Genomic DNA, 14,112 nt, shown 5'->3' with positions numbered 1-14,112 from the left:
TGTGGAAGCAGCCAAGTTAATATGAAGTGCATCTGAAGATGGACCAAGCCTGTGAAAGATACTGGTGACTGAAAACAAAAAAATTAGATTAAATATATGTTAGTGTTATCAGTTCTTCTGGCCAAAACCTTCTGGCCAGGTCATAATCATGCACATGGCCAGAAACCTGATAAGCTCACACTAATGTGTTATATTCTATTTGCCTTCAGAAAGGAAAGATGAAAGAATGAGAAATTAAAAGAAGAGGAAAAAAACCAGTAACTGCAAGACCAGCTTTCAGATCTTTTTTTTCCATAAGAAGCGTTTTTTAAAATAACTGTACTTCTTTCAATTTCCTTCTGCTCTCTGCATCTCTCCCCCCTCTCACTCCCTGCCTAGTTTCAGTGTTTCAGCAGCCACGGTTTTTTTTAGTGCAACTCCAAACCTCTTCCTTTTTTTTGTTTTGTTCCTCTGACTCTCACAGCCCTCTGGATTGAAGACCTCTCTTCATTTTGGCACAAAATGCAGTCTGTCAAGGTGAAGGAATTTCAACCTGTCCCAGTCCCTTTGGTAGTGGTACAACTAGTCATCATCTACATTTTATCCTTCCAGAAAAAAAAAAACAGGTGCTGTCTCTCCTGTTGAAGTCCTGGATATCTTACCCATCCAGCAAAACTCTGAGGCTAAGTTTCTCAAAGACATAGAAATCCACCAAAAAAAATTAAAAATCACCTCCTAAAAACACTATTTAGTGAGTCAGGGGCTTCCATGGAACTGTACCTTATCACAGGGAAGAAGCACCTTGAAGTACTCCCACTGCAACCCAGAAAGCTCCACAGTATTGTGTTTGCGGTTTTCTGTGGCTTTTCTTTTTTGTTTGGTTCGTCAGGTTTTCTGTTTGGTTGTTTTTTTATTTTCTTTTTGTTTTGCTTTCTTTTTTTTAAACCTAATTATTGTCAGATTACCCCTTCAAGAGCACCAGGAAAATGTCTCACTTTCCATCTGTGAGGTGCTGGCAGTCATTCTGTCTCTTGTTCTAGCTGTATTATTGTTATTGAGGAGGAGTCTGCTGTGCCAGGTGTGCCCAGGTATCTGCCCTTATGATCTTTATCTAGAGAGCAGTGCTAGAGAAGAGTGCTGCTGATGACAGCCACCCAGCCTTGTGAAGACAGTCTGGAATCTGCTTGTTTTCTGTCTTACAGTTGCCTGACAACCTGACCATGGAAGATTTGGAGCTGCAGAAGGAGTTTGTGTCCTTTGGAACTCCTGGCAAATAAGTGAGTTGGGTTTTTTCCTGGAGACCGTGTCATGTTGTGACCCCTTCCCTGCAGACTCCAGGACAGACTGCCATGGAGCCAAAACCTATTGTCCCAACATACTGAAAGGACAAGCTAATCCTAACATTTCTAATACCATCCAGGCCCTATCCACAGATGTAAAAATGAGCACTGGGAAAGAGATGTTTGAGACTGGAAATGCTGCTGACTGTTTAAACAGAGTGCTGATGGTGGTGAAACACAGTCAAGATTAGATCTCTGGGCACTATTGCAGTCAATTATATAAATAAAAATAATAACAACAGAGGGAGGCAAAGGGAAAGGGACATGTGAAATTATCACAGTAAGGAACAGGGTGTCAGAAGAAGACTGAGAACCAAGCTGGGAAGGAAAAGAATCACAGGGGATTAAGAAAGAAGACAGCGGATAAAGAGGAAGAGATAAAGAGGAAGAGGCAAAGAATAGAAAGATTAGAAAGGAGTGGACTCATAAATATGAAGTAATGAAAAGAAGTAGAATATTAGAAAAACTGGAGAGAAACTACAAAGAGTCCAAAACTGAAGCTAAGTGAAAAGAAAGAGGTGGGAAAAGAAAAAGTAATAAAATAAAAAGAAGCCCCAGTAAAGAAATAAATGTGGCAAATATATTTAAAATGGAAACAAAAAAATTAAAAAGAAAAAGTGACTCTATGGAGATGCAGAATATGAGTGAATAATTAAGATCAGTTTTGTAATTTGTAAAGTACTGCTCATAAAAAGAGCTGTATAAAAAATTGTCATTATTGTTGGTTATTTATTGTTCCTTTCTTATCAGGCAAGCTGCACTGAGTTAGCTATATCCAGGACTTGGAAGAGGACGATGCCACTTTTGATACTAGTTGAAATAACAAACCTCTTTATTTTCAGACAGATTCTGGTTTTTCTTTATGGCTGTGGCATCCTTGTAACTGAGAACTGCATAAAGCAGATCAAAGGAGTTTGCTGGACTGATGAAGCAATGTTTTCCTCTAGGTCTTTGGCTCCATCTCCCCTCCCTGCCAGGACATGTCTCTCACATATAAGACCTGTACACATCATTGATGAGTCTCTGCATAGTGTTTTGGGTCAGGCTGGAAGTACATTGGGAGAGGAAGGCATGTGGGGAAGGTTGCAGAGTGCTAGACTGTGCTGAGCCTGGCTATGGCCAGGGCTTTTTGCTCTCTCATTTTCATGAACACATCATTCATTCATAAATTTTTAAAGGGGAAAGAATCATTGTTTAATGAACTTTTGTGAAGAAAACTGAGCAAGGGAGAAAAGAAAAGAAACACCGTGAGCTCCTTACTCCCTAGACTTATGACCTGCATAACTCCAACCATTGTGTTATTTAGACAGCCTTCATCTTTAGCCGACATTAAATTTGTATGCTCCCACATGGTTGAGTTGCTACTTTTTTTTTTATCCATGCAGCTGGGATTCTCTGAGGAAACATGATGGGTCAGGAGGAGGAGGGGAGGCGAGGACAGCCATCTCCAAAATGCAGTAGATGTGCCTTTCCGGCTCTACACTGGTTGCACTCAGGCAAGCTGACGGGAATCGGTGGTGGCAGCCATGCGAATGAGGTCAGAGTTGGTTCCTCCGTGGCTTTTTTATTCTTCTGAGCACTCTGAAAATGTGGGTGTGCATGTTAAAACTGCCCTGTGAGGCAGCTCTGACATGTGGGGCTGCCTGGCACAAACACAGCACATAATAACACAAAGTATTTGGCAGCGTTACAGGGCTAATCTTTACGTAACTGTTCCCGAACAACTTCTCTAGTGTGCTGAGCACAAACAAGCTTTCCATCAGCCTTCAGCTGCATGCAGATTGTCTTGTGTCACCTGCTTCTCTGCTGAGCAAATACTGGCTGTGGTGATGGCAAGGAAAACCTTCTTTTGCATTCGGAACTGACTCTCCCTAAATTGCCTCCTCGTTTTCCAAGACTATTCATGAACCATAGGCATGTTTGTCAAGAATGTCCACTTTTATAGAATTTTTCCTCTTAAGCACAGATATATGCTGGAAATTATGTTGTGGTATGTTTTCAGAAGAGCAGTTGGAAAACCGGGCCTGATTTTTCAGTTGTTGCCCCCCATGTCAACTTAAGCCAGGAGGAGAGATGTCTTTTATAGTTAAGCCACTGGAGTGGGACTTCAGGAACCTGAGAGTGGAATGAAAATGTTTCATTCCTTCTACCCTTTGCCCCTCTTGTCAGATTTTGATGTACAGTCTTTATGATTATTTCTTATGGTTTTGTTGCCTGGTTCAATGAGGTCTGATCTCCATGAAGACTTTTGTACTACAGACAGCACCACCAGGGCACACATTGACAATAACAAAATCAAGGAAAGAAAATAAGGGCTAGATCTTCCCTTGCATCTTTGATCAGTTCTGGTCTCCTGCCCTCGCTTGAAGTCAGTCAGGTGCAAACCTTTTCTTTGGCTGTCAGAAGATGAGTGTTTTTTGCTTTCTTCCCCAACCCCAGGTACCACCATCCATCTTCCCAGTGCCACCTCCCCACCCACAACACTCCTTGATTTGGGTGCTCTTTTCACTCAGTGCTGCGCAGCCACAACACATGTGCTGCTGTGCAGCAAAGCCATGTGGCAAATATATAAAAGTATGTACATTTCTGAATGCTGGAAGAGAGCCCTAACTCTATTGGCAGCAAAGCTGACTCTCCTTCTTTCCTCAGAGCGGGGCCCGCTGCATTCCTCGGTCCCACAGACACAAACCCTCCCTGGATCTCTCCCAGTGCGGCGCCGGGCTGCCAGCCTGCAACTTCACCCACGGCACTCGCTCCACCAGGGGCAATGCCTCTGCCTCGATGCTGGGACACCAAACTCCCTGCTCCAGGCTCATCTCACTCTCTTAGAACTGGCTTCAGTCTACCCAGAGCCCCTGTCCTGGTTCTTGGTTTAATCTTAGCTGGTGAGGAAAGGTTCCATACCAGGAGGGAGGCAGAGCAAAGGGAGATTGCCAGACCCAAATGTTCCACACTTGCAAAGATGGTTTCTAAATACTGAACTTTAAAAATAATTTGGCTTGCATGTGGAGTGGTGAGAAAGGGGAGATCTTTCTATTTGCCTGCCGGGATTTGGAATCTATAGTTTTCTGCGGACACATTTCCAAGTTTTTATCACCAGTTATAGGGGCTAGAAAACACTCTCATTTTAAATGAAAGCTGAAATTCCCCCTAGTCCTACACACTGGCAATCTGGAGCTTTAACCCTGACTAAATCACAGCAACATCTTTAGAATCAGCCCCATGCAAGATGTCTCTCACCAAAGAAAGAAAAATCCATACAGAAAGAGTTGTTAAGGAGTCCTGAGCAAGTGCAGCTGTTAAGGGAGCAGTCACTGAGATACAACCAGGAAGGAGGAGAGGCATTTTTCTGTGATGTGAAGGAAGTTTGTGCAGCCAAAGGTGAGGAGATAGGGTCACCATGGTCTATTCCCAAGACCACCCTATTGCTCCAGCAGTGTATTGATTTGTGGATCTCTGCAAAGCACACAGACCAGGTCAGAGATGTCCCTACGATTCTTTTTGCTCCCTTGAAGGTATGGATTTTTTCTTCTCTCACCTACTTTTTTAGTTTTTCTCTATTTTCCTTTCACTTTTACTGTGTTTCAAGGCAGGAGGCTGTTAGTGTTATATTAATTATTCTCCTTTTGTTTTAAATAGGGCTTAATTTTTAAATAATTTGTGAGTTTGCCTACAGTGATAAAATGATTTTCGATTTGCTTCCAAAAAGAAATGTTTGCTAAAAAAAAAAAAGAAACTGAAGTGCTCTGTTCCTTCCAAATGTAATGCTTAACTTTTTTTTTTCTTTTTCTTTTTTTTTTTTAATAAGAGCACTTCATTTTGGAAGTGAATAGTGTGCTTTGGGCACGGGCACTGCAGTCCAATTTAGATTTCCTAGATTGCTTCAATAATCTGAAGAGTACTCCAGTAATTTTTAACTATTCTCCACCACATGCCTTCAAACCCATTGATTTTTTAACTGAAGTGACTATACTTAGGACAAACTCTTCTGTTCATCTGAAATTGTTCTATTCTGCATATCCATAGACTTCAAATTCCAATATAGAAACTTAATACAATATTTTCTTGTGAGACTGTGTTACCACTTAATACCATAACATTATTAGTCAACATTTTTTATGCACTGCTCCCTGTCTGAAACAGGGCCGTGTCACCACAGCCAGTTGGCTGCAGGAGACAAACCCATTAGGCAAGACAGTCTGTACATTTTTGATTTTTTCATCCCAGTCTTTCTCCTGCATTCAGCCTTGAGATTCAGTTTCTTTTATGGCTTTTTAATCTGAAGATCAAAATGTTTTTGCAGATAGTTAAAACACCAAGTACCTTTATAGCACACATATTTTCAGTTTGGGTAGGGAGTGAAGTGCATCACTAAAAATCTCACAGAGCATCATCAGTGGCAGAGGCAGGAAATAGTAAAACATGAGCAATTTTTAATCCTTTTCTTCCTTCCTGTTGCACACACTCCACTTGTGTCATATAGGGTACAGCCCTTCCTGGCTCTTTTACTACTGTATCTAGACTGTTAGTTGTTGCTGTTCTTCAGGGAGTAGCTATATTTCAAACACCACCCCGAAGAGAAAGCTCATGAGCTGTCTGTTGAGGATTTCATGCCCTAATTACTCCCACCTTTACCTTGCATATAATAAGTAATTATTCTGAGTTCATATTTCTATAAAAGCATGCTTGCATTTCTAAGAAATACAAGCATATTGTTCCAGGGAGGCTCTCTGCTGCCTTAACTAAGTAAAGCTTAACTGTAGGGCAGTGCTGTTTACTTTGCTGTCCACCTAATGTCTTATTCAATCATGGTTGAGCATTACAATTATTGGAAAGCGGCACAGTTTACATTGATCTGCTGCTGGCATTTCTTTTTGCTAAATGAGTGCCCATCTTTCACAGAAGGTATTGAGAGGGCTCAGAGGATGCACGAACATGCCCTGGACCGTGACCTCTGTGGCAGTCCTGCTGCTCCTGGGTAAACAGCTGCCCTAAGGCTGGCTTTGCAGTGTCTTTATCCTTGCATCCTTGCAGGGAGTAGCTTGGTGATGCCTTAGCAACAATATTGCTGAGACACTACAGCCAAAACCATGTGGTTTTTTTTTTTTTTTTTTTTTTTTTTTTGGTCTTACCATTTTTAAATGCAGGTGGAGAACACTAAATATATGTAGCCTTAGAGGCCAAAGCTTGTGGTATGAATTAAGGACCTTTTGGGATTACTATGGTATGACCCTAATGGCAAACTAGACTTGAGACTCCAGAATATGTCCCAAGTGATGTTGAATATATTTTGCCATTTTCTTGAGCTGAATTTTGCAGTTTTCAACTGCTACCGAGAATTTCAATTTTAAAAATAGACTATTGGGGTATGAGTAATTGACAGACAGAGCAAAATGTTGTTAACATAAAGATGCTATTGCCATTTAATGATGGCTAATGCAGTCTGCATAGGGAACTCATGCTTTTTTCAGGAATCTTGTAGACATATATTTGTTTTGTACTAGATAACTTCTGTTCTTGTCTTACACGATTTCTTTCTAAATTTAATGTTTCAAGGAAAGAGTGAGCTGTAGAAGAAAGATAGATTGAAAATAAAGAATTTGAACTTGTGCAGTATCAGGATTTCAGCTGCATATTTCCTCTGCATGGTTTTACCTCCTGGTTGGGAAGGCTGTATTGTTGTCAATGTAGCACTTCTTTAACAAGATGCTAACTTGGTCCTGTCCACTTACAAAAACTGAAGATCTCCCAGCTTAAAGAGTGGTATCTTAATCAATTTCTGACTGGGAGACTGCATTCTCCATACTTACATTCCCTGAAATTTCAATTGGATGCAATCTTTTTCTTCACTTAGAGCCATCCTTTTTTATGTGTTAAGTGCTTGCTCTGTTTCAACTCTGATGGAGCTGATTTTCAAGAATAGAAATTTCATCATCTGAACAGACCTTTGTGCTCTTTTGAAAAAAATCTCATATCTATTAAAGATACGCTCTCACTTATTTACTACAATATTTTGGCATTAATAAGAGAGAGACAGAACAATGATTTCATATAATTCAATTAATTTTTAAGAAGAAGAATTCAAAGACATTTTTCTTTCACAAATAATGCTTCTAGTGTTAGGGTTTGGATTTTAGTAACTAGTCAATTCCTCCTATAAATATTAAGATAATATTATTGTTAAATTATATTTCCTATCCATCTTATTCTAAGATTGAAGACATAGATTCAGAAAACAAAACACAATATTTTTCCCATATGATTAGCTCTGCAGAACTTGATTTTCTTTTAATTTGGCTTTAATTTTTTTCTTTTTTAGTAATGTACCTCAATGGACATCAGTGAAGTACTGTGTATAACTTGAAAGTAAATGAAGCAACTTCATAGGCTAGAGTTTCTTTCTGAAAGTTATATATGGAGGCAGCATTTGCTAACATAATGCAGTATTATAATTCATCCTTGCACCTGTCCAGTTAGCCACAGATCCATCCAACCATGCAATATAGTGTAGGAGGATTCCATTCTGCTAGATTAAATCTTCAGTTAAATGAACTAAAGTGTCTTAGGGTGTGCATGGCAAGGTATCTCATTGAGAATAAGTTGAAGAGAAGAGGAGAGGATGAGCATGTCTACAACTACAGACAGCTCTGTGCATTTCGCACTGATTTCCTTGTACTTCTAAGTCATAGGTTTATTTTTTAATCTAGTATATAAAATAGGAATAACCTCTGTCTATTCTGTAGAATTACAGGACTCTGTGTGTCAAATGCAAAACAAGAGTCAGCCCTTCCTGCTAGACTCATTCATGTACCCCGAAGTATGAGTAGATTCAGAATTATTAGGGGTCAGGTAGCAACTTCAATACAAAGAAATAGAGAACACTGCCTTCCAATTTCTCAAAAATAGGTAGAAATATAGAGAAACTATGGAAAATTAATCAACTTTAGTTCCCCAAATTAGGCCTGAGTTTTAACTGTCTACTCTAACTGCCTCTCTGCCAGTTACAGGGTATTGGAACTAAATGAGAAAAACCTGGTGGAGGCTACACAGATTATGAAATGTTTTCCATAGGGGAACACTTTAAATTATACAGGTTACAACATGGATTTCCTCTTTGTCTCCATCTTTGAAAATACTCCAACCCTGACTGGACAAGGTCCTAAGCAACCTGCTCCAGTTGGCTCTGTTTTGACCATGGGGTTGGACTGGTTGATCCGCAGAGGTCCTTATCAAACTCAACTATCCTGAGATCTGGTGACTGTCAGTGGTGAGAATGATGAAAATAAACAGTAAAATGGAAAGCCTTTCCTTGCTTTCATTTTGTTTTCATTTTCACAGTGTCTGTAACTCCAGTCGGAAATGGTCCCATAAAGAGGAGGGAGGGAAAGAGTGAGGGCAGAGAAAAAGTGCCTCAGAGATAGGAAGAGGGACACAAGGTGGAACTAAAGCTCAGTTTGGGGGAAGTAACCTGGTTGCAGAGAGGTGTTAGAGATGGCCAATTTTGTCAAGCAAGGATTGTTACAGAAAATTTGGGAATCACTGGTCCATGACACACAGGCTTTGTTGGCTGAGTTGTACCAGAGGAAAAATATACATTGGCAAAAGGAGCCTTTTTTCTTCAACTACCTTTTTGAGTGGCATAAGCCATGCCAGCAAAGGAATTCTTGCATGCATACAGAGGGTGTTGCTTGCATATCTATATCAATTAAGGGTGTGATTTTTTTCATGCTTGTGACTGAAGTAGCTTTGTCAACAACACTTTATAATTTAGACCTGGCTTGAGAGCTGTCCTGGCTCTCAAGCAACTGCAGAATGTTGGGAATTTTAGAGTGAACTCCCATATTGTTGGCAAAGAAATAAAAGGACACAAATACAGCAGAGTAATTTTGAATAGATTTTTTTTTTATTGTTATTCACAGCACACAGAGAATTTCTTTTTTGTTTGGAAAAGTGGTGACTGAAGAAGCAAAAATAGCAGCTGTGCAGCTTCATGGCAGGACATCCACTGAAATATAGGTTTTCTTTGTAATCAAAAGCCGAAAGGTTTCTGCTATGACCATACCCTAGCTGGAAAGGGCTTGTGATATAGCTGGACTGTCAGACACTTCCATTGGAAGCTAAGTTTACACTGGTACAAAAAGCTGATAAACTGATACAACTTTCTGAACAAGATAAGTATAGAACAGAAAAGCTCTTTTGTAGATAAAATGGCATATACGTCAGGGGGTTTCAGCCATAGCAGTGCTGGTTAGGAGAGGAAAGTGTGGTTTGCTTGCTCTTTGTCTTCACAATCTTAATCAACTGCCAGGCTGGTGCATGCCTCTGTGTAATTTATTCCACCCTGAAAAAAACCCCACAACGGTATTTGGGAAAGTCTTGTCATTTATTCTTACCAGAGATCCCTGTATTTTGGTCAGAACAATAGCTCTGGCATGGCCAAAGTAATAACTCCAAGTACAGTGACATAACAGTGTTTAAAGGCTTGATTTCCCCAGAGGACAATCCTAAAATCCCGCTGGTACAAAAAAGAAACAACCTTCCTTCCTCCCTCCTTCTCATGCTGGCTCTGGAACTTGTTTGATGCCCCAGCAAGCTGCTTCAGCTTACTAAACAGACAGAAAATGAATGCAGAAAATACCAATGCAGCATTTTCTGCCAGTTTAGTGAAATAAATTGGTTAGCTTAGAGATCAGGTGAACACTCAGTGTCTCTGCAGAGCAAGAAGCGGGAGTGTATAACTGAGAGCAGAGGAAATTATTGGAAAAAATCTAATTTTTTTCTCAGTATTAGACTGATTTAACTATCTTGCCAAACTTCATAATGCTGGCGAGGTCCAAAATGATTAACCAGTTCAAGAATGTCCATCCACACTGAAGTATGCATTTGTTTAGCTGATTCTGAATATCAGAGCTCTAAGGCTTGTCTGTACTTGAAAGTATTTCACAGTGTGGCTTGACTGGCACTCTCCCATTCCTCTGAAGAGATGCAGTTTATGAGAGTCACTTGCTGAGGCAGCTCAAACCCAGTTCCAGGAAAAGGCCTTCCTTTTGATATCAGCATTACCAAGTCTGCCTTAGGCTCCTTGTTGCCACAGCCATTTTGATCAGAAAAGGCTTTTTTTTTTTTTCCAGGCTTGTAATCAACAGAAATGCTTATCATACTGGTAAAACAGTGAAATGGAGACCAAGTTAAAAGCAGTGTACTTGGAGTTCTGCTGGATAAGAAAATAAGCATTTCCTTGATCACACAAGGAGTTGTCTTTTAGATGGGGTGCTTAGCATTTAGCAGCTGACTGGTTACTTGAAGAAACTGATGCAAGTTATTTTCTTTTTGAAAAGCTATTAGCTTTTTTTTTTTTTTTTTTGTGAACCAATAGACTGTCAACCTTCAGATCAGTGAATGCTTTGGCATTTTTTTAAATTGCATGCATTACTTCACTGTTACCTTGTATGTTATGTATGCAAAATCAAACCCCTTTAAATTTTAATTTATGAAAAAAATATGTTTGGCTAGAAGTCCAAATTGGGGTAAAAGAAACCTGAACAAAACACAGAGAAGAGAGAGAATAAATGCTGGAAAGCTTTTTCTTTTGTGAGTCACAAGAAGGTCTTTAGTAGGAAATATTCAGAGTGATGCCCCATGTGAGTGCTGAAAGTTGCACAGATATTAATTCAAAGCCACACGAGGACAGGCTGAGGTTACCTGGTCTGTTCAGCCTGGACAAAAAGGAGACTGAGGGGAGACCTCAACAGTCTACAACTTTGTCATGAGGTACAGGCACTGATCTCTTCTCTGCGGTAACTAGAGATAGGACCCAAGGGAATGGCCCAAAGTTGTGGCAGAGGAGATTTAGGCTGGAAATCAGGAAAAGGTTCTTCATCCAGAGGGTGGTTGGGCACTGGAACAGGTCCCCAGGGCAGTGGTCACAGAGCTCAAAAATTGTTTGGACAATATTCTTGGGCACACTGTTGGGGATGGTGCTGTGCAGGGCCAGGAGCTGGAATCGATGAACTTTGTGGGTATTTTTAAACTCAGGGTGTTCTAGGAGATTTCATGATTCACTGCACATCAGCAAATTTCTCCCTAACAATGCACAGTCCATTGCTCATTATTAGTTGCTATGTAGTATTCATGAATCTAAAATAATCCAGCACAGAAGAGTTTGATCAATTTCTCTGTAACAACAGTGGCTAAATTTAGTGGATATTGTGCCTGTTATGGAGCAGAGGTTGGGATATTTCTTACCTTTACCTGAGAGGCTCTTTTAACAGCACTTTTTGTGTCATAAATACCATGTGCTTAGAGAATAGGAGTGACTAGTGAAAAGCTGAAGCAAACAACCCACAGCAGTCTGAAATAGCTGGATGAACTATTCAAAAAACCCCTAAGAAAAATAAAAACAAAATCCATTTGCAAATTATTTGTTAATCAAAATAACCTGAACCCTTAACTGGTGTAATTTGTAGCTAACAGTTTGTGAAGCTGTAATGGGCAAAAAATGCTTGAAAGGAATGAAATACCATGGCTGATTTTAATTGGCTTTTTTTTTCTTACTATTAATGCACACAGAAATATTAATTTGGTTCTCATTATGAGTGAATTAGCTGAAAAAATATTAAACAGTGAAACTATATATATATATACATATATAAATATGTATGCGTGTGTGTGCATATATATATATATACATATATATATATATATATATATATGAACTTCTATGTGTTGTTTAGATACTTTCGAACCTAATGGCCCCATTAGCTAGTACAGCAGAGATTTATGATTTCCAGGCACTTAGAGCACCCCCCAAAGTCCCTCAGAGATAATTTGTGATCACACTTCCCAAAGCCGTTTTTCCCCATCAGAGCTGGCAGATTGTCATTGATTCATCTACTAGGGCAAAACCACTCTTTGACTGAACCTTCAGCCATGTGCATCCCAAAACAGCAGTTCCCAAGCTGCAGTCATCCCCCAGGAGTTTTGCACCAGGCTATAGCAAGAAGTCTGCAGAGAGTAGCTGAAGATTATCAGCTTACTACGTCTGGGTAGTTAGTCTGAAGGCTAGGAAGTTAAGTTCACAAGTTTGGGAAATGCTAGATAGAGAGTTATTTCTCAGCGTTCCTGAAATCTGAAGAGTGCTATCACAACCACCCAGTATGTATATGCATTTAAATGTTTTATTGTGAGTCTTATAGATATGCCAAGGAGACGAAAATGCCCTTAATAATATCGACTGTAGGTGCCATTTAAGCAAATATTTACGTGGTTGTCTGGCAGATGAGATCTTTAAAAGTATAATTACCTGCTGGCTGTGAAAGCAGAACTTTTATTGAGGTTGGGATGTTAGGATGAAAACACGCTCATTCAAGGTTTATTGAATAGTGTGTGAATCACTGTATTCCAGTCTTTAAGATTTGCCCTGAACCACTATTGAAGTAATAACCAAAATGGAGTAAGCCTTATTGTAAGACGAAATTATTTTATTTTTCACAGTCTCTTCAGTTTCATTTAATCTGTGTTTGCCTGTTCAGGGTAAACCCCTACTGTCTTTCTAAGATGAGGATGGGAACTGCAGATAAGAATATGCACACCTTTTTCACTTTTTTTTTTCCCCCCTTCTTTTTAGGGCTGCTGAAGTTACAGTTGCAATATAAAGATGACAAGAAGTTCAAGACAAGATAAAGGACCCCAGTGAGATTGGACACTGAGAGGTGCACCAGACTTCCTCCTTTTACTTGGCATTTCTCTTTTTATTCTTTGATTAAAGTCTTTTTCCTTTACTTACATCCTCCATTAAGATGTCTCAGTGTCATTTAGGGTGTTAATTGAGAGGAGGTTTAAGCTCATCAAGGCGATTATAAGTGATAGTTAAAAATTTCTATATATGGCCTATGCTGGAATCAGCACAGTAGGATGCCATTTTTCTTTTATCTAAGTGACATTGGTAATAATAGATGAAATTATTACTAAATCGCAGCTGCAGAGATGATATCATGATTTTTTTGTGTAATCTTTGATGAAAAATTAATTTTTGAGAGGGATAATTTAAAATGATTTAAATAGTATTATACTGAAGTCCTTACTGGTAATTAACACCAATCTTGTCAGAAGTGAATCCACTTTTGCAGCTGTTTCTAAAGATACCTACAGTATTTGTAACTTTTCTGGGAGTGAAATTATAGTGTTTGGACTTTATTTTTACTGCATAAGGACCATTAAGAGAAAGGAATGTTAATAGAGAAGGCTTTGTTCCCCAGCAGGGCCAAAGTCTATTTCACATTTTCAGTGTTTCTCTATGTGTGTATTTAATTAGCTATGCTCAGCATGTAAGCAGAGTTCAGTGTATGCAAAGTAGACTTTACATGGTATTTATATGTATGTATTCTCATGCCAGTGTACACACAGATATGTATATCTGTATGGGTTAGCTATATAAGTATACACAACTTTATTTGCGAGGGTTTTAATTGGTTGAACAGATGGCTGATCAGAAATGCTTCTTCATCTTCATCAGTGACTCGTCTTTCTTTCTTTGCATCGACTTTCATCACAGTGGCAAAAAAGTGCTCTAACGAGAAACAGCTGAAAATAGATTTTTCTTTGGTACTTTCATCATGCTTTAAATGACAGAAGTGGATTTTTTTGTCCTATATATAAAGACCTGCAGGAGAAGGTTAAAAAAGGAAATATAGTGAAATCTAAATAGAAAAATTTGAATGAGAATATGGGAGAGCCTCAGATTATTCCTCTTATCTTCATATTTTACTTTCTTCTTTTTTAAAGTACATGCTGA

The 14,112-nt window shown here is 39.2% G+C and overlaps 1 long non-coding RNA gene across 1 annotated transcript; it reads left to right on the top strand.

The window, feature by feature from the left end:
- The first annotated feature begins 1,179 nt into the window (after positions 1–1,179).
- On the top strand, positions 1,180–13,022 carry LOC116998345. Its single transcript, XR_004418356.1, has 3 exons — positions 1,180–1,256; positions 2,705–2,856; positions 12,946–13,022. It is a non-coding gene; the product is annotated as an uncharacterized LOC116998345 (long non-coding RNA).
- The last annotated feature ends 1,090 nt before the right edge of the window (positions 13,023–14,112 follow it).

The sequence above is a fragment of the Catharus ustulatus genome, chromosome 6 (genome assembly GCF_009819885.2).
Source record: "Catharus ustulatus isolate bCatUst1 chromosome 6, bCatUst1.pri.v2, whole genome shotgun sequence".
NCBI lineage: Eukaryota > Metazoa > Chordata > Aves > Passeriformes > Turdidae > Catharus > Catharus ustulatus.
This window is presented reverse-complemented; position numbering and strand designations above follow the sequence as displayed.